The sequence below is a fragment of the Polypterus senegalus genome, chromosome 5 (assembly GCF_016835505.1).
Source record: "Polypterus senegalus isolate Bchr_013 chromosome 5, ASM1683550v1, whole genome shotgun sequence".
NCBI classification, from domain to species: domain Eukaryota; kingdom Metazoa; phylum Chordata; class Cladistia; order Polypteriformes; family Polypteridae; genus Polypterus; species Polypterus senegalus.
In genome coordinates this window covers 205,346,148-205,368,070 of record NC_053158.1, presented here as the reverse complement: position 1 = coordinate 205,368,070, position 21,923 = coordinate 205,346,148, and the positions used below count along the sequence as shown (strand labels likewise).

Here is a 21,923-nt window from a genome sequence, read left to right as displayed (position 1 = left end):
GACTGTGTGAGCAACACTGGAGCAGCACAAGGAACACACCTATGTCCTGTTCTATTCACTTTGTACACCTCTGACTAGACAAATAGATAGATAGATAGATAGATAGATAGATAGATAGATAGATAGATAGATAGATAGATAGATAGATAGATGTGAAAGGCACTATATAATAGATAGATAGATAGATAGATGTGAAAGGCACTATATAATAGATAGATAGATAGATAGATAGATAGATAGATAGATAGATAGATAGATAGATAGATAGATAGATGTGAAAGGCACTATATAATAAACAGACAGACAGATAGATAGATAGATAGATAGATAGATAGATAGATAGATAGATAGATAGATAGATAGATGTGAAAGGCACTATATAATAGATAGATAGATAGATAGATAGATAGATAGATAGATAGATAGATAAGATAGATAGATAGATAGATAGATAGATATGAAAGGCACTATATGATAGATAGATAGGAAAGGCACTATATAATAGATAGATAGATAGATAGATAGATAGATAGATAGATGTGAAAGGCACTATATAATAAACAGACAGACAGATAGATAGATAGATAGATAGATAGATAGATAGATAGATAGATAGATAGATAGAGAAAGGCACTATATGATAGATAGAAAGATCGGAAAGGCACTATATAATAGATAGATAGATAGATAGATAGATGTGAAAGGCACTATATAATAAACAGACAGATAGATAGATAGATAGATAGATAGATAGATAGATAGATAGATAGATAGATAGATAGGAAAGGCACTATATAAGATGGACAGAATTTTATATTTCCCCAGGGTAAATTTGGCTTTTTTTAGCTCTGTAAATATAAATATAAATATATAAATATTAGGGGGCTTTGCTCCCTACTCACTTCACTCGTAATTGGCAGAAATGGATATAATGAGGGTATTAGAAATAAACTTGATCCATCTGGCTTAAAAGTCAAGGCAGAGGTAAAGAATTTAGGGGTAACTATTGACTCTGACCTGAATTTTAAATCACATTTTAATCAGATTACCAGGACAGTATTTTTTCACTTAAGAAATGTAGCATTAGTTAGACCTTTTATAAAATTGCAAGATGCTGAAAAATGAGTTCACGCTTTTGTTTGTTTGTTTGTCGACTAGATTACTGTAACGCATTCCTCTCAGGACCACCCAAAAAAAGACACCAATCGATTGTAATGAGTGCAGAATGGAGCTGCTAGAATCTTAACTAGGAAACGAAAATCCGAGCACATCACCCCAGTCTGAGTGTCACTACACTGGTTACCTGTGCCATTTAGAATTGACTTGAAAATCTTGCTTATGGTTTACAAAGCCTTCAATAATCTGCTCCATCTTATATCTCAGAATGTCTGTCACCTTACACTCCAAATCGTAACCTCAGATCTTCAAATGAGGGGCTGCTTGGAATTTGAAGAGCAAAACTTAAAAGAAGTGGCAAGGCGCCTTCTGCTGTCAGTCACCTAAAATCTGGAATAGCTGTCCGACAGAAATTCACCAGGCTAATACGGCGGAGCACTTCAAAAAACTGATAAAAACCTATTATGTTAACATGGCTTTCTCATAGCTTCATTTTAGTGTAAGCCTGATATTCTGTATATGCTTTTAATAATTTTTTTTTTTCATGGGTCCACAATCCGTACTAACCCCTACTTTCTCTGCTGTTCTTTTTCCAGTTCGCTGTGTTGGCGATCACCACCTGATCAGGGCGCCATGCAGTCCCTACATTGATGGATTGAAGGCCAGAGGTCCCCATGACACTTCATTGCGTAATTCTTCCACATGATGCCTGAAAACCATAAGGACTGATTGAGATCATTGATGTCAGGTAGAATGCCCAGTGAGGACTGGGTGGTCTCGTGGCCTTGGTACCCCCTGCAGATTTTGTTTTTTTTCTCAGCCCTGATCTATGAAGTGTGAGTTTGTCTGACAATCATGACGTCAACCCAAAAATGGTGACGTGCACTGTGAATTCTAGTGAAAGCTCTAGTGTTCTACTGTTTATTAAAATGTCCGTCTATTTGTGTCTCGTTAAATCAGTTGTGCACACGGTCCTGTCCAACTTCTATTTGAATACACAAAATTCAGCTTAATGTGTTGCTATCAACTTCTATTTCTTCGCAACAAAGGGTTTTATTGGGGGTGCGTCCATATTGGTTTTCCAAGTATTTTACTGGAACACAGTCCACACGGGTGTGTCGTCATTCCTAGCTCTGACATCTGAAGTAAAAGGAAGAGAGCATTAGACCCATTGTGACAAAGGCACAGTGAGCCAGAGTTTCGCCCTTGGAACACTAAGATTGAGGGGTTTACTGAAACTCCAATTCTGGTCTGAACGTTTATTTTGAAAAGACTGTTAGAGCTAAGGGGGAGACAGGAAGGGCTTCTATGTTGATAGAAAGTGCAATCGGAAGATCATCATCCTCCTGAGGAAGACAAAAGAAGAAAGAAAGGGGAAAGAGGGGATCCTCCATGTTTTTAGGAGGACGTGAGGAGGGCTTGTGCCTCCTCCAGACCGCGAGGGGGCGTCCGTCCTGGTTCTGTTGGGAGCCACGGGTCGAGGGCATGGAAGCCCTACCCTGTAGGGGCCCGTGGTCACCGCCAGGCGGCGCCCCGATGCCGGTTTACCCCGTGTGGTCTTTGGCCGGGGATGGAGCCCGGCCGGGACGCCTTGGAGGACCAGAGGAGGGCGTGTGCCTCCTCCAGATTGAGTGGGGGTGTCCGTCCTGGTTATGCAGGGGGCCTCGGGTAGGGGGCTTTGAAGCCCAGCCCTGTAGGGACCCGTGGCCACCACCGGTCGGCGCCCCAGTGCCTGTTTATCCCGGGAGCCCGGCACTTCCGCCACACCAGGAAGTGCCGGGGGGAAGACGACCAGGGAGACACGGACGGCTTCCGAGTGCGCAGCCGGGAAGCAGCTGGAACCCGTCCGGGTTCCCATAAAAGGGGCCGTCTCCCTCCAGTCAGCGGTGGACGTCGGGAGGCAGTGTTGGCGAAGCTTGAGAGAGGACAGGAGGCGGCCAGGAAGCAAGGCACAGAAACTGTGGGCCCTGGACTTTGGTGCCAGCAGCACTGGGGTTCGTGAGTGTACGTACTTTGAATATTGTGTAAATAGTGTAAATAAACAGTGTGTGGGTGCAAAATATGTTGTCCGTCTGTCTGTGCCGGGGCCAGCGGTCACAGGGGGAAAAGCAGGCCTGAAGAGGAGACTAAGAGTAATTGTCTTGAGGATTACAAAAGGACTGCAAATTATGGCAAAGTGGTTGTGGAGGTCTACATGGGATGGAGAAGCTTCCAGATAATTAAAATAACGGATGGTACTTACTGGATGTTCCCTGAATCTAGTCAAAAGGAAAAAAAAAAAAAACAACAACCAGCATTGGATGGAGTTAAGAAGGTCCACAAGGAATGTGTGAGATCAGTCATATTTTGTAATGGAAACAAAGACTATTCCCTGGGTTTATTAGGAATTTCAAAGACTCGTTTTTCTTTATATTATTTAAAAATTGTACCTCTGTATTCATAGATATGTATCTTCCAGTATTTGTAGTTACTGATGAATGTATTTTAGGATTCTATATATATTTTGGTTGTTTTGTTCTACACCATAAATTAAAGAATTAGAGTTTTTGGAATGGTGTAGATGTTAATAATTCAACTTGGGAATAGCTGATTGTTAACACTGTCTCAAATTGCATGCCCCCAGGAGAGGGGGCTCTCCTGTAGTACATTTAGCCACAAGCTCATTCCTCCACGGTGTGCTAAACTGAGCCTTTTTTATGTCTGCTGCTGTCAGGTAAGTCAGAACTTCCATCCAACGTGCCAGAGTAAATATTTATACTCTTCAAGTTCGCTTGCATTCATTTTACGACTTCCATACATTATTTATCTCTCTATTGATTGTATTGTTTGTCCTGCGAGTCTGTGTCTTTGTTTTTCCTAGGGGGCTCCACCCCCTGCTCGCTTCGCTCACCAACCCCTGTGTTTCGTTTACCGGATATACAATTTAAAGAGATTGTTATTTTCTTGGGAATTGTTACACATGCATTATTTCCACTTTTACTTTTAAAACTTTTGTAAAAACAATACTTGTCCTTTATTTCCGGTCCAGAGTGTGATCACACCTCTTTCTCGCAGGATGTACAGGGTGTGCACAAAGTCCATATACTGTACCCCTATCTTTTGGAGGATTTTGAAAGCTAAAAGTTACCTCTTAGGAATCCAAAACATCTGTATGGGTCCCTCCATGATCTCTGCATAGCCGAATCCGCCGCCAGGTTCTCCTGCTCATGTTCTGCAACATTTGCGGGGTGACTTTCTGGAACGCTGCGCGAACCGCATGTTTCAGTTCATCTTTCGATGAATAACTGCGCTTCCACACGTCTACTTTGATAAACTCCCAGAGTTGTGAGATCAGGGCTTCTTGGAGGCCACCGAAGAGGAGCGGGATTGTTGTTTGATCCTCGTCTGATCCAACGATTCCCAAAAACTTTGTTGAGGTGATCACGCACGGTGATTGCGAAATAGGCAGGTGCCCCGTCTTGTTCAAACCAAACACTGTCAAGGATGCCCTGGTTTCTCAGTTGCGGGATGAGCCAGCCATTCAGCATTTCCAGATAACTGATTTGGTTAACAGAACCATCAAAAAAATAAGGGCCAAACAAATGCTGTGCTGTCATTCCGGCCCAGATCATCACATGTGGTGGGTTATGCTCAATTTCTTCAAAGAAATGTGGATTTTCTTTTCCCCAGAAAAACCCGTTTCGATTGCGGGAGCTGCGATAAATTGCGCACTCGTCAGAGAACATAACCTTTTCCTTCTCAGCATTTGTCGGAAATTGGTGCAGCATCAGATCACAAGCTTCCTGACGTCTGTCCAAGTCAGCATCCAAACGCTCCGCGATTGTGAAAACGCTTGTGTCACCCATCGCTTCGTCTTGGAACGACCGCCACGTTGTTGCGATTTCTTGTGTGGCAGCACCAGACGGGATGTCGGAAACACACCTCGAAATACCGGGAAGACTTGGGCTGATGTCCACAGGAACCAAATTGTCATGGTTATTCCTGTAAATGCTCCTAAAGATAGGGGTATATGGACTTTGTGCACACCCTGTATAAGGCTGCTCGTGTTGTGAAGGGCAGGGCGGCTGAACGCACGCCGTCGGATCATCTGCTGGCTTTCTGCTGCCGGCGAGCTGCCTGTTCTGCTTGTCAAATGTCGTTGTTTTAAGAGCTGTGACCACATGATGCGTGTCTTCCAAAAGCAATCCAACAACTGCTAGGTTAGACGTCCGTGGACTTGTTTTAAATGATGGCTCAATGCCTTGTCTCGCATGATGTTGTAAAAACAATACTTGTGCTTTTACTTCCGGCCCCGGACGTAGTCACATCTCTTTCTCACATGTGGTGTAACGCTGCTCGCGTTGTGAAGCTGCCCGTTGATCATTTTAAAGCCTGTACAGCCGCTGCCCTTTTTGCCACTTCGTGTCTCTGCTGCTCGCGTTAGGGTTAGGGTGGCTGAACGCACGCAAGGAGGAGTGGTCGGATCATCTGCTGCGAGCTGCGTGTCTTGCTTGTCGCTTGTCATTGTTTTAAGAGCTGGGAGCAAGTCAAAGTGTCTCTCGCGGGTAATTGGATATACAATTTTAAACGCTTTTGTTTTTCTTTGGAATTGTTTCAATTTCATTATTTGCACTTTCATTTTAAAGCTTCATTAAAAACAATATTTGGAATTACCTTTTCTTCAAGATCGCATTGAAATTTGATTCCGTCTTTTGGAGACACATTGTGACAAAGCAACGTATAACTGCCCGTGAGTGAATATCGTTTCTGTTTCTCTAATAAATAATCCGACTTTTTCTAATGTTTGTCCCTGTGATTTGATAATTGTCACAGCAAAAGCTGTTCTGGTGGGAAACTGTAAACATTTTAATACGAAAGGCCTATCAAGAACTCCTTTGGTGTCTAATGTTATTTGTGGCATATATACGTTACCTTTCTTGTCGCCTGTTAAAATTTGCATCGCTTCTCCGTGATCATAAATATACTCCTGACCGAATTGTGTTTTCTTTGAGATTAAACTTGTCGTTGCTTTAACTGTTGCGAGACCACAGATTCTCATAGCGTATGGTGCATTATTGTGTAAATCTACGTTTTGAGCATTGAATGATGTGAAAGCGAAAAAGACTTTGTTTTCTGCTCTTTGCCTTTTATTTCTGACCTCACTTTGTCCCGCTATTTTTCCAATCACACCTGGTCCTGATGATTCATTTCCTTTTCTTTGCATCAATGCGATCCTTACTATCTTTTTTTTTTATACTGTAGCGACTGACGTAATAAAGTGTCACAAAAGTTTTACTTGAACAATCGCCGACTTCGTAACCCCAAACACAACTTTCTAGCACCTTCTCCAACACCCCCCCTTACCGCATCAATCAATACCCCGCTATCAGTCTTCAGTGCTGTACTCCGCCCTCCCTCAATCGGACCTAACAGTCACTTAAAACAAAAAAAGCTTCAACCTGGCTGGGATGCTACGATACTTTCGAATTTGACTGCTTTCATATTCTTTACCTTTCTCTGCGTGTGTATCGCACCATCGTTTGTTTGAGCCTTTCGAATTCCGCTGCTTTCATAATCTCTTATCTGCCTTTTTTCTCTCCAGTGTTTTTGGGTCTCTTTTCTCCGCGCTGCTCTTTCTTCTTGGCTTAGTCGTTGACGTTTCATCGAGAACGTATTGTCCTCCATCCATCCATCCATCCATCCTCTTCCACTTATCCGAGGTCGGGTCGCGGGGGTAGCAGCTTAAGCAGAGAAGCCCAGACTTCCCTCTCCCCCGCCACTTCTTCCAGCTCTTCCGGAGAATCCCAAGGCGTTCCCAGGACAGCCGGGAGACATAGTCCCTCCAGCGTGTCCTGGGTCTTCCCCGGGGCCTCCTCCCGGTTGGACGTGCCCGGAACACCTCACCAGGGAGGCGTCCAGGAGGCATCCTGATCAGATGCCCGAGCCACCTCATCTGACTCCTCTCGATGCGGAGCAGCAGTGGCTCTACTCTGAGCTCCTCACCCTATCCTTAAGGGAAAGCCCAGACACCCTGCGAAGGAAACTCATTTCAGCCGCTTGTATTCGCGATCTCGTTCTTTCGGTCACTACCCATCGCTCATGACCATAGGTGAGGGTAGGAACGTAGATCGACTGGTAAATTGAGAGCTTTGCCTTACGTATTGTCCTTATACGCTTTATATGTGCTGAGAGCAGAGGATCTGTGTGTGCTACGTGCCTTTACACGACTGAGTGTTTTGCTGGCCGTGCTCTTATTTGATATTGTTTGCGTCTCATGTGTCTTACGAGAAGTTCACGTCTCGTCGCCCTGCTTTTCCTTTCCAGGATTTTTTTTTATAATAGAGAGATATGTTTTTGCTGCTATATGCATCTGAATTTCCCCTTGGGGTTTAGTACCATGTTAGCTATTGTGAATGTAGTGGGAGGTCAAGTAAAATGACCCCTTTTATTGGCTAACTAAAGAGATTACAATATGTGAGCTTTCGAGGCAACTCAGGCTCCTTCTTCAGGCAACAGGATTCTTCAATTCTTCAGGATTACAGCTCGCCTGAAGAAGAGGCCTGAGTTGCCTCGAACGCCTGCATATTGTAATCTCTTTAGTTAGCCAATAAAAGGGGTCATTTTACTTGACCTCTCTCTATACTCTTGGGATTTATTAAAGTTGATCTAAATGAATATGTACAGTAAAAAAAGATTTTCAGCGACACCTACTGTCTAAATATCCACAATACAATCGTGGCCAAAAGTTTTGAGAATGACACAAGTGTTGGTTTTCACAAAGTTGGCTGCTTCAGTGTTATTAGACCTTTGTGTCAGCTGTTTCTCTGGTGTACTGAAGTAGAATTACAAGCAGTTCAGAAGTTTCAAAGGCTTCTATTGACAATGACATGAAGTTTATACACAGAGTCCATATTTGCAGTGTTGGCCCTTCTTTCGTTTTCAAGACCTCTGCAATTCGCCCTGACATGCTGTCTGTCAATCAACTTCCGAGTCCAATCCTGACTGATGGCAGCAGCCCATTCTTGCAGAATCCGAATTTGTGGGATTTTGTTTGTCCACCCGCCTCTTGACCACAAGTTCTCAATGGGATTGAGGTCTGGGGAGTTTCCTGACCATGGATCCAAAATTTCAATGTTTTGTTGCCCAAGCCACTCAGTTCTCACTGTTGCCTTATATGGCCCGGTGCGCCATCATTTTGGTCACCAAACTGCTCTTGGATGGTGGGGAGACGTTGCTCTCGGAGGATGTTTGGGTCCCATTCGTTATGTCATCGCTGTGTTCTTAGGCACAATTGTGAGTGAGCCCTACACTCCCTTGACTGAGAAGCACCCCCATGTGACATGAATGGTCTTGGGATGCTTTACTGTTAGCATGGCACAGGACTGATGGTGGTGCCACTCACCTTTTCTTTTCTTTTTTCCAGATGCCCCAAACAATCAGAAAGGGGATTCATCACAGCAAATGACTTGACCCCAGCAGTCCAATCCCAAAATATCAGTCTGTCCCCTTCTTGACACCCATCCTTCAAAAGTCTTTGCCTCACTCACACCTGCCTGTTGCCATTCCTGACTAAGCCCTGCACTGGTGGTGCCCGCAGCTGGATCAACTTTAGGAGACGCTCCTGGAACTTGCTGGACTTTCTGGGGAGTCCTGACGCCTTCGTAACATCTCTATTGTAACTCAATCAGCATGGCAATGTGATCTCCAGCCTTGTCCTCATCGACACTCTCACCTGTGTGAACGAGAAGATCACTGAAATGACGTCAGCAGGTCCTTTAGAGGCGGGGCAAACATGCAGTGGTTTTTTGGGATGAAGTTCATTTTCATGGCAAAGAGGGACTTAATTGCAAATCACCTGAGCCCTCTTCATAACATTCTGGAGTAGATGGAAGTGCCATCATACAAACGGAGGCAGCAGACTTTGTGAAAAGTAAAATTTGTGTCATTCTCAAAACTTCTGGCCCCGAATGTACACCAGGATTGGAAGGTGGACCGGAAAATCAGCATAAGTAGCTTGCGACTAAGTAGGCAGCTTCAGCGTCTTGGGCGACTGTATGACAACGCTTACACTGATACAACTGGGATGGCATTAACACTAAAGTAAATTCCAGATTGATTAGAGACAACCCTTATTCTATTATAATCTAAAGCAGTTCCATCAGTAAGAAAGAAATCCAAACCAAACACCGCCTGCTCCTTCACGATCTAATCCTTCGCATTCTCCCAGCGGTGGATTCTGCGCCTGCGCCTGCGCGCGCTAAAATTGCGGCGGCATGGCGCGCTCATTTTACGTCAGCATTTCCCGATCCTGACAGTCGACGGCGTTGACGTGCATTTTGCAGGAAGCTGACTGAGAAGGTGGGTTAAATGAAAAGTCGGGTGGTCCAGTGCAGCTCCGTGCCAGCTCGCTCGTGCTTCACTTTCACTTATTGCAGCGCGTCAGGCGATTTTGGTTAAACTTAGTAGATGAACGGAATCGGCCCGCCCCCTGGCGTTAGACTAATGCTGTCGTGTGGGTAAGCACGTATATTCGTTTTTGGTTAAAAAACGGCAGGCTACGGAACTGCGATTGGCGGTGGACACCCATGACAACTTATTTTGCGAGCTGCATCGGTTGTTTTGATATTCGTGATATAAGTTTGACGGGGCAGTGCAGCGAAACCCGCTGAAGACGGGGCGGCGCTAGCGGCTGTTCACCTCGGCTTAAGGTGCAAGGCCTCGGGGTGTGTCGTGCAGAACAACTCGGCGATTTCTCGTGGGAGTGACGGGGATCGAAAGCGCCATCGTGTTGTGCACTTAGTTTTGGCGAGCGTTGTTTAACTTAATTGCAAAATGCTGAACTGATGTTAGTTGGGGTACTCGTGTAGTGGGTCTGTGACTGGTGTCACGTCCAGGGTTGCTTAACCCATCGTGTCCGGAGCTGCTGCTCCAACAGAGTTGTAATTGCAGACCGCAGTACCAATGAGGTCAGTCATACGCCTCAATATCACGAAACGCCCTCAACGTCAGTCACGAAACCGCATTAGACTGTGGTTAACATTCGGGCCTCATTACACTATGGTTAAGGTTAGGGTTGTGGGAGGGTTATCTGACTCAAAGGGCGTTTCGTGACAAACGTTGTGGGCATTACCTGACCTGCCTCATAGGTATTGCACGTTACAGCTAGACCCTTCTCGCTGCTGCTGCTGCAGATTTCACTGGCTGTCGATTTGCGGATGATAATGTATTTATTGATGAAAGTGAACAACTTCATGGAATGTTAAAATGTGCGAGTAGAAGACTGTGAATAGAACGGTTAGTGATGAATTGCAGGAAGACAAAGTAGTGCCAGAATGCCAGATAAAAAGTGTCAAACTGGTGGATAACCTTTGTTACCCAGGTGGTGTGTGAAGTCAAGATGGAGAAGTAATCAGAAAAAGAAGAGAAGGATTACTATGACAAAAATGGCATTTTTGCAGCAATAACAGTGGGGATACAAAAGAAGCCCCCTTGAATATTCCCATTTTTTTGCTTTACAGCTTTAAATAAAAACACACAGACCAATATTTTTTCCAGGTTTACTTAATCAGTGTAATCTATAACATCCAAGTGAAAGATATCACAATTACAGTTCAGAAGAATTAAAAAAAAAAAATAAAATAAGAAACAAGACCTACTGAGATGAATAAAGGATCACCCTCCTACTAAACTCCATCAGGTGTAAGTGCCCACCATTTCCATTGTGGTTACTGGCTTCCTTCACCTGTGATCAGTTGTAATGAGTGTGATTAGTGAAGCTGTTCCTGGTCCATTCATTGCTTGGTAGTGCGACTAGATAGATCGATAGATACTTTATTAATCCCAAGAGGAAATTCACATACTGATAAAAAACTATTAAATTAAATTAAATAGTGATAACAGGTATAACAGACAATAACTTTGTATAAGGTTAACGTTTACCCCCCCGGGTGGAATTGAAGAGTCACATAGTGTGGGGTCTCCTCAGTCTGTCAGTGGAGCAGGATGGTGACAGCAGTCTGTCACTGAAGCTGCTCCTCTGTCTGGAGATGATCCTGTTCAGTGGATTCTCCATGATTGGCAGGAGTCTGCTCAGTGCCCGTCGCTCTGCCACGGATGTCAGACTGTCCAGCTTCATCCCTACAATAGAGCCTGCCATCCTCACCAGTTTGTCCAGGCGTGAGGTGTCCCTCTTCTTTATGCTGCCTCCCCAGCACACCACCGCGTAGAAGAGGGCGCTCACCACAACCGTCTGATAGAACATCTGCAGCATCTTATTACAGATGTTGAAGGACGCCAGCCTTCTAATGAAGTATAGTCAGCTCTGTCCTCTCTTGTACAGACCATCAGTATTGACAGTCCAGTCCAGTTTATCATCCAGCTGCACTCCCAGGTATTTATAGGTCTGCACCCTCTGCACAGTCACCTCTGATGATCATGGGGTCCATGAGGGGCCTGGGCCTCCTAAAATCCACCACCAGCTCCTTGGTTTTGCTGGTGTTCAGGTGTAGGTGGTTTGAGTCGCACCATTTAACAAAGTCCTTGATTAGGTTCCTATATTCCTCCTCCTGCCCACTCCTAATGCAGCCCACCATAGCAGTGTCGTCAGCGAACTTTTGCACGTGGCAGGACTCCGAGTTGTATTGGATGTTCGATGTATGTTGGCTGAACAGGACCGGAGAAAGTCCAGTCCACTGCGGCACTCCTGTGCTGCTGCCCACAATGTCAGACCTGCAGTTCCCGAGATGCACATACTGAGGTCTGTCTGTAAGATAGTCCACAATCCATGCCACCAGATATGAATCTACTCCTATCTCTGTCAGCTTGTCACTAAGGAGCAGAGATTGGATGGTGTTGAACTGACAGCAAGCAACTAACTATGGGTGGCAAGCCACTTTCAAAAGATCTCAGGGATAGAGTTGTGGACAAACATAAGGCAGGAGATGAAGACAAAAAATCTCAAAGGCTTTATCAATCCCAAGGAGCTCAGTAAAGTCCATAATCAAGAAATGGCAAGTGTTTGGTACTACTAGGACCCTCCCTGGATCCTCCAAACTGGATGGAAGAGAAAGGAGGAATCTGGTAAGAGATGCTACCAAGAGGCCAATGGCCAATTTGAAGGAGGTACAGGATTTGATGGCACAGACTGGTCATTGATGGTGTGCATGTGACAACAATTTCACAAGCGCTCCACAATTGTGGCTTGTTCAGGAGGGTCGCAAGTAAAAAGCCAGTTGTCAAGAAAGGTCACATTAAGGCTCGTCTGAGCTTTGTCAGAATGCACCTTGAAGATTCTGATGCCAAGTGGAAAAAGGTCTTCTGGTCAGATGAGACCAAAATCAAACTATTTGGCCTCAATACCAAACGGTACACCAAATGCAGCTCACCATCCACAACACAACATACCGACAGTCAAGCATGGAGGGGGCAGCATCCTGTTGTGGGCAGCCTGGGGCTCTCGTTAGGGTAGAAAGAAAAATGGATGGGGCAAAATACCATCAAATGCTTGAGGAAAACCTGCTACCCTCTGCCAGAAAGTTGAAGGTGGGCAGAATGTTCACCTTTCAACACAACAGCAACCCGAAGCACACAGCAAAATTGACCACACAGTGGCAGGAGGAGAAAAAAGTGAATGTCCTGGTGTGGCCAGTCAGAGCCCAGACCTAAATCACACTAAAAATCTGTGGAAAGATCTGAAGATAGCAGACCACCAACACTCACCAGCCAATGTGACCGAACTTGAACAATTCTGTAAAGAGGGGTAAATATTGAGTGGGCTCAATCGAGGTGTGCATAGTTGATAGAGAAGAATCCCAACAGACTCAAGGCTGTCATTAAAGCAAAAGGGGATTCAACAAAATGACATTGACATTGGGGGGCTGATCCTTTATTAATCTTACTATGTCTTGTTTTTTTTTTGTATAATTTTTCTGAACTGTAGCTGTGATATCTTTCACTTGGATGTTAGAGGTGACATTGAGTAAGTAAAGCTGGAAAAAATATTGGTTTGTGTGTTTTCATTTAAGGATGTAAAGCAAAAAAAATGGGAATATTTCGAAAGGGGGGATTCTTTTCTATGTCCACTGTATACTTATGATGAAAAGATGAATATTCTAAGGGGGTCATTACAGGACAAATAAACCAATGGCCCACGCACTTCAGACTCAATAAAATGACCAGGTGTACCAATGTTAGTCAGGAGACCCCTTGTAAAATTTTTTTGATGTACAATCAATACTTTCCAAAGGCAGAGAGGTGTCGATTTTTTCCGGCCTCATTTTTTCACTAAATTTCTCAAGTCCATAGCTCAAGATCTAAACCACCGAGCAGGCTCAGACTTTGCACGCTCATTGGTATAGTATGTTACAAAATGAAAACATTTGGTCCAGATGACCCTGCGTGGTCAAAGCAGCCCCACTGGCCAAATGAATTTTTGGCTTAGTCCTCAGAAACACATAGACTTTTGATTTTTTTTTGTCCTTATTCAGATAACTATATTGGCTTTCTGATAAAGCAACTTACAGAAAAGTAGCTACATGAGGGTTTGAACAGCAGTTCTCTCAAATCCAAAAAAAATCATTTCAGAGTACCCTAATGACATGTGGGAATGTGCATATACTTTTTTCAATATTTTTCATTTATTCTACGTTGTCCCTTCTTTCATAAAATATAAACCTTGCTCTTCTTATGCAAATCTTTTAATATTTATTTTCCATCCTAAACACAGGCTGAATGCACCATGTGTCAGTAATGGTAATCACTGAGTTTTCAATCAGTAGGTTATCAAAAATGTCAAACTCTTTTTATTTTTTCATATCAAATAATGATGTTCTGTCTCATACTGCTGAACAGAGAATGCGATTCTCCATGGCCAAAAGAATAGCAGAAATTACCAGTGTATGATAACAGTTGTTTAAGATGTTTAAACAATGACAGGTGAGAATGTTTCACGGCAGAAGGATATCAAGAGTGTCAAAATACTTAAAGGTCAGTATGAGATTTTTAGTTCTTTTCTACCTGCACACTCGTCTTTGCAGGAAAGTGTTTTTAAGAGGTGGTTGAGGCCGTGTGGAAGATCCCAGGTGGCAGCCTGGTGTTAAGGAGTCTGACAGCTTGGGGGTAAAAACTCTCCTGTAGCCTGGCAGATCTGGCTGTGATGCCGCAGTATCTTCTCTTGGATGGCAGAAGTGTGAAAAGTCCATGTGAGGGGTCCTGTTCAATGCTGCAGGCCTTGCGGACACTGCATTTGTAAAATATGACCTGTAGGGAGAGGCACCCCAATAATGTTCTCTGCTGTCTTCGCTTGCGGTCGGATTTGTTGTATTTGCTGTACCAGACAGTGATGCAGCTGGTCAAAACGCTCTCAATGGTGCCTCTGTAGAACATGGTGAGGATGGAAGGGGGAAGACGTGCTCGCTTCAGCCGCTTCAGGAAGTGTAGTCTCTGCTGGGCTTTCTTGATTAGTGATGAGGTGTTGCGCGTCCACGTAAGTTCCTCAGTTATGTGCACACCGAGGAGCCTGGTACTCCTAACAGTCTCAATATCTAAACCGTTGATGCTGAGTGGGATGTGGGCAGGATGTGAATCGTCAATCCCTGATGCAGTTTCTTGTTTGTTTGTAACCTTTTGAAAAGTCCAGTGTGGGCATCTTAATGTGGATTAAATGTTAGCAGGCTGAGTCTGCTTTCTGAAAGCCTAAACACGGCAAGTTCAAAGACGCAAATTATTATTATTTTTTTTTCTATTTTCGAAGGTCTTCTCTTACCAAGTAGTGTCATCTGGACCAAACATTTTGATTTTTTTTTTCCACATACTATACCAGTAAAGGTGCCAGTATGCAAAATTTGAGCTCACTAGGTGGCTTATTTCTTGTAAAATTGATGAAAAAACAAAGCCGTGTCAAATTTGACAGCCCTCTCCCCCTCACAAAATTGGAAGAATCTTGGAAAGTGCTGATTTTACATCAAAATAATTTTACCTGGTGACTCCTGGATAACATGAGTACATACCTGGGATTATTTTCAGAATTTTTTGAGACCGATGTACGTGGGGTTTCTGGGAAATCGGTTGATTTGATTAGCAATGACCCAAGACGTTAAATTTGGTCTGTTCTTGCGAGCCCAAACAAATTCTCAAATGTGAATACATGTCTGGGGACAACCCATTAAAAAGTGTGTAGTGAACAGCAGGGCTGTGGAGTCAGTAGAGAAATCCTTCGACTCCATCTCCTTAGTTTCCGGTACTTCTGACTCCGACTCCTCTGCATTTAATATGCTAATACCACAAAACTACTGGCTTGGAAGCGGACTCTCTATCATATTGGCCAGTTTAAACAAAAGCCCCCTGAACACACATCAGGCCATAGCACACACCTCCGCCTACATCATTACACTTGTTAAACACATTAGATCTGAAAAAAAGTTAAAAAACACTTTTTGTAATGAACCATAATCCAGATTACAATATTGGAATGTCAGGGTATATAATCGCTCGTCTGAACTTCACATTAGTAGTAACACAACTATGCACTGGGCTTTCTTCTTACATCAGATGAGTACTTAATTATGACTATTGTTTGTGAAATGGGACATTTGAACTTGCTGTATTTTTTTTCATTACAATTTAAATTTATTAGGAGTCGGAGTCGGTACATTTTTGCCTACCCCGACTCCAGGTACCCAAAATTGTCTCTGACTTCTCGACTCAGTCCATCACAGGGCGCACACACACACACACACCCAGCATAATCTAGGTTATTAATGTTTCTATCCTTTGTATTTCTTTTGTGTACCTGTTATTACCAGTGGTGCTTTTGGCATAAAAATTGTGGAGAGGCCAAACCAGAATATTTCTTTATGACTTTCGAATCTTGACATAAACTTACCACTAGAATTACCAGAGCCTACGAAAAAACTCATAAATCCGTCCCACCTTAAATCGCTTCTTAAAACCGTTCTCACCTCTCCACCAGCGTCTTTTGTCATCTAAATGTGGTGATAAAAATCAGGCTGCAAGTAGCCGGCTATTCCATCCCTCCACCGACTTAGATCGTGCACAAACTTCTCCCAGTTCATACCTTGATTGATTTTCTGAGAGTGAAGTGGAGTTTTAGAGTGGAAATAATAGATCGTTGTTTGGAACACACGTATTTCATGTCTGTTCCGTTTCTACAGTAATCTGTGTAAACACATTGTTAAAACAGAAACGTTTTTATATTCTACTAGTAGATGACAAAATGTAGGCATAAACTATATAATGTATGAACCCTGAAGTCCAAACATCAAAGAAATATTTTCACAGAAGGTACAAATCTAACATAACAATTGCGCTTTTATTTAAAAATATAACTGCAGAAACATAAAGCTGCCTTAACATGCGACATTGACACATGTTTATTATGACTGCCTCCGTAGCGCAATAGACTCAGCTCCCGCCTGGGAATCAAAAGGTCGCGAGTTCGATCCTGCACCACTCCGTTTTGAGAAGTAAACTGCTCTCAGTTTTACTATTTTAGAATAAAAACATACATTTGATTTCAGTCTGTAACAGCCGGTGTAGTTTATGATACTTGTAAAGGTTAGCTTTGGTTTTTTTAATTCACTTTTCATTCCCTCAGTCCCTTCCCAAAGCCCCCCTATTCCCATCTGACATGCTGTTTTCACATAGACGCGCTGTAACAGACGTAAACTCAGCTCCCTTCTACATCGGAACAAGAATGCACATACCATTGCTTGCATACTAAAGTGTCAGCAGGCGCTTTTCGTGGCGTTACACACATTTTTGAGCATGCCCTCTGCACTCTACTTGTGACTTTAGGCTTTAGGAAGTAAGTAAATAAATAAAGGTAAATCGTGTCATAAAATGATTTCTTCAAAACGTCGAATGTTATTTATTTGGCACGGACATGTCTGCATGCACTTTTTGTGGCATTACACATGTATTTTTTGAGCATGTCCGTGCCAAATAAATGTACACATTAAACACGTGTGCAGAGGGCATGCTCAAAACTGTGTGTAATGTCACGAGAAGCGCCTGCTGACACTTTAGTATGCAAGCAAAGGTATGTGCATTCTTGTTCCGATGTAGAAGGGAGCTGAGTTTACGTCTGTTACAGCGTGTCTATGTGAAAACAGCAGTGTCAGATGGGGATAGGGGGGCTTTGGGAAGAGACTGAGAGAATGAAAAGTGAATTAAAAAAACCAAAGCTAACCTTTACAAGTATCATAAACTACACCGGCTGTTACAGACTGAAATCAAATGTATGCTTTTATTCTAAAATAGTAAGACTGAGAGCAGTTTACTTCTGAAAAAGGAGTGGTGCAGGATCAAACTCGCAACCTTTTGATTCCCAGGCAGGAGCTGAGTCTATTGTGCTACGGAGGCAGTCATAATAAACACGTGTCAATGTCGCATGTTAAGGTGGCTTTTTGTTTCTCCTGTTATATTTTTGAATAAAAGCGCAATTGTTGTGTTAGATTTGTACCTTCTGTGAAAATATTTCTTTGATATTTGGACTTCAGACTTCATACATGATATAGTTTATGCCTACATTTTGTCATCTACTACTAGAATATAAAAGACGTATTTTAACAATGTGTTTACACAGATTACTGTAGATACGGAACAGACATGAAATGCGTGTGTTCCAAACAACGATCTATTATTTCCACTCTAAAACTCCACTTCACTCTCAGAAAATCAATCAAGGTATGAACTGGGAGAAGTTTGTGCACGATCTAAGTCGGTGGGGGGATGAAATAGCCGGCTACTTGCAGCCTGATTTTTATCAGCACATTTAGATGACAAAAGACGCTGGTGGAGAGCTGTGAACGATTTTAAGAAGCGATTTAAGGTGGGACGGATTTACGAGTTTTTTCGTAGGCTCTGGTAATTCTAGTGTTAACTACCTAATAATGTCTGTCCCTCTTTTGCTAATCGGTAGTAAGAAGGGCAGGTCCGCACATACACTCTATGTCACAAAAATGCTGCCTTGTCTGTCTTGACTGGCATCAGATCATTGTGATACCCTCTGACATTATTATTGTCGTCTGAAAAAAATACAACAAAAAATAAGTAAGATCCCCATGTGCTCCCTGTGTGGGGTTTGCATGCTCTGTGTGTGTGTGTGTGTGTAGAGCTCTCCCTAGTACTCTGATTTGCTCCCACAGTCCAGTAACTCACAAGTTAGGTGGATTTGTGACATTAAATCGACCCGTATTTGGGCGTGTATCCTGTCCAAGGATGATTCTCACCTTGTGCCCTATTCTTGCTGGGCTAAGCTTGAGCTTCACTGTTGTGGATAGGATGGATGGATGAATGGAGACAACCTAATCCGTTCTAGTCGGTAGTAAATGCTATTAAAAGGTTATCGCCTCTGAATTCTTTTGAAATAGTTTATTTAGTTCTCATGGCAGTAGGGACTCAACTGCACTAGAAAGAATCCACATAGCACCTACAAACATTTTGATATATAACACCGAAAACCCACTTATAATAATGCAAATTAATTATATTGATATAGCACTTTTCTAGCCTGTTAGCAAATTACTGATATCCCGCTGGCTAATATATCATAGCTGCAAATCTGCTATTTACAGTAAATGTTGCTGCCTGTTTTGACACTGAATGTTAAATAACTCATAGCATGCAGTATTTAAGGAGGGCTTTTCAGAGTCAGGGCAGGATTACAGTGAGTGTTCAAAAACCCAAGAGATTTCCCTCTTTGACTCCGAAGTGACAAACTTGTTAACCACCACCGTTTTCGTATTTCAGTGTGAAGTTCCATGTTTAGGTTAACGCTCATCCTGCTTGTCAGATTTATCACTTGCAGTTTGACTAGGTACCTAATATTGGGGCAATGCTAAAATTTTGACTTTGGTACCAGTGCCACAGCAAATAACTGATAAGTTCTTATTTTTCACAGCATAAAAATGCACAATTTGTCGTCCCAAACACCCTACAGACCCGAACAAAGGACTGACAAAGTAAACAAAGACTATACAGAATAGTCTATCTATCTATCCATCTATCTATCCATCTATCTATCCATCCATCCATCCATCCTGCCAACTACGTTATCTATCTATCTATCCTGCCAACTACGTTATCTATCTATCTATCAATAAATATTTGGACAGAGACATTGTGGTTGTCTAATTTTAGTTCTGTACATCATCACAATGAATTTTAAATGAAACAACTCCAATGCAGTTGAAGTGCAGACTTTCAGCTTTAATTCAGTGGTTGAACAAAACGATTGTGTAAAAATGTGAGGCAACTAAAGTATTTTTTGAACACAATCCCTTCATTTCAGGGGCTCACAAGTAACTGGACAATCGACTCAAAGGCTATTTCATGGCAGGTGTGTTCAAGTGTGTTCAACGACGCATGTTGTCTGTTCACAGCAAAATCTTCCACATGAAGCACCACACCTCAAATCAACTCCAGGCCTTTTATCTGTTAATCGATAAGACATAACGTTAACAGATAAAAGGCCTGGAGTTGATTTGAGGTGTGGTGCTTCATGTGGAAGATTTTGCTGTGAACAGACAACATGCGGTCAAAGGAGCTCTCCATGCAGGTGACAGAAGCCATCCTTAAGCTGCGAAAACAGAAAAAACCCATCAGAGAAATTGCTACAATATTACGAGTGGCAAAATCTACAGTTTGGTACATCCTGAGAGAGAAAGCAAGCACTGGTGAACTCAGCAACGCAAAAAGACCTGGACGTCCACGGAAGACAACAGTAGTGGATGATCGCAGAATCATTTCCATGGTGAAGAGAAACCCCTTCACAGCAGCCAGCCAAGTGAACAACACTCTCCAGGGCTTGGTCGGCGTATCGATATCGTAGTCTACCATAAAGAGAAGACTGCATGAAAGGAAATCCAGAGGGTGCACTGCAAGGTGCCAGCCACTCATAAGCCTCAAGAATAGAAAGGCTAGATTGGACTTTGCTAAAGAACATCTAAAAAAGCCAGCACAGTTCTGGACAAACATTCTTTGGACAGATGAAACCTAGATGAACCTCTACCAGAATGATAAAGGCAAGAAAAAAGTATGGAGAAGGAAGGCGTGTAACAGCTCATTATCCAAAGCATAGCACATCATCTGTAAAACACGGTGGAGTCCGGCAGTGTGATGGCTGCCAGTGGCACTAGGACACTCGTGTTTATTGATGATGTGACACAGGACAGAAGCAGCCGAATGAATTCTGAGGTGTTCAGAAACATCAAATCCAGCTAAATGACGTCAAATTGATTAGGTGGCGGGTGTTTCATGATGCAGATGGACAATGACCCAAAACATACAGCCAAAGCAACCCAGGAGTTTATTAAAGCAAAGAAGTGGAAAATTCTGGAATGGCCAAGTCAGTCACCTGATCTTCACCCCAACTGAGCAGGCATTTCACTTGTTGAAGACTAAACTTTGGACAGAAAGGCCGACAAACAAACAGCAACTGAAAGTAAAGGCCTGGCAGAGCATTAAAAAGGAGGAAACCCAGCATCTGGTGATGCCCAGGAGTTCAAGACTTCAGGCTGGCATTGCCAGCAAAGGTTTTTCAACCAAGTATTAGAAATGAACATTTGATTTCCAGTTATTTAATTTGTCCAGTTACTTGTGAGCCCCTGAAATGAAGGGATTGTGTTCAAAAAATACTTTAGTTGCCTCACATTTTTATTTGTTCAACCCACTGAATTAAAGCTGAAAGTCTGCACTTCAACGTCATCTGAGTTGTTTCATTTCAAATTCATTGTGGTGATGTACAGAACCAAAATGAGACAAAAGTGGTCTCTGTCCAAATATTTATGGACCTAACTGTATGTATCTGTCTGTCTGTCTGTCATATTGTGCTTTTCTTTCTTTTGTATAAAGCTAACTTTCCCCCTAAGTACAAATTTCCTTTTCAATAAAGGCTGCGTAAAGCAATTTCAGTCACTTTTTCATGTAGTAAGATTGCCTAATTTTTGCATAGTCCTTGTATAATAGTATTGTTATAAATCTGGTAGCTCAGTACATTCTTTAGTGCCGCTTTACTGCACACCACTATACTAACCAGTGGGCCGACGTTATAAACATTAACTTGAAAGTAAACAATAACTTCCAGGTCACTAAAGCTTATCTGCGGTAAAAACCAGTTGGCTGTATTTTTAGGCAGAATATAAACTTTCACCAAATGGTGATTTGTTTCTACACCACAAAAGCAAAAAGAATATCCATCTAACACACAAGTGCTTGCTTTATTCATTACAAATTGGTCATAACCTTTTTTTATAATTTTACTGGGACATAACAGATTGCTAAATTAAGGTAAACATCCAGCCAAAGGAAGAAACTGGCTGGGATTAATACTTGCAGCCACAGTGAGGCGTGAACTTGAAAGCCGCTGGTCTAATTCATCTCAGACACGCTAACCATGTGCTTAACCTGAACTGCGCTATTTGCTAAAGAGAGGATGTTTAACAGACAGCATTTTAGTGTTCTTTGATGAGAAGGCATTATCTTCGTATCCAGAGCTTTTAATGTGTTTAATTTTTAATACTGGCACCCTAGAGGAATAGATGATATTAATTTCAGATTATACTGTGGACTGTGTATGTTAAACAAAATCTTTATTTGTGGTTACTTTTCACTCAGTAGTCAGAAATCATTCTTACGTGTCTTTAGGGAGTCTGTTTATATTATGAGATAATAGAAAAACTTGTAAAGGGAATAACAGGCTGCCTGCAGTTAAATATTTATCATAAATCCGTGACATAGATGTTGCTCTAAGCACTCAAGAATAGAATTTCCACTCCAGTCATTATGCAAACCATTTTTCTTAAGAGATC

The 21,923-nt window shown here is 42.6% G+C and overlaps 1 protein-coding gene across 2 annotated transcripts in view; it reads left to right on the top strand.

Annotated features, from left to right (window-relative positions):
- The first annotated feature begins 9,370 nt into the window (after window positions 1–9,370).
- sirt5 (sirtuin 5) overlaps window positions 9,371–21,923 on the top strand; it is a 52,357-nt gene continuing 39,804 nt past the window's right edge. Inside the window, exon 1 of one of the 2 annotated variants that reach the window (XM_039754007.1) lies at window positions 9,371–9,453. The gene's annotated coding sequence lies outside the window, so the exon portion shown is untranslated. Of the gene's footprint in view, window positions 9,454–9,507; window positions 9,612–21,923 lie in introns of those variants that run through there. The other variant, XM_039754008.1, reaches the window with a different exon arrangement.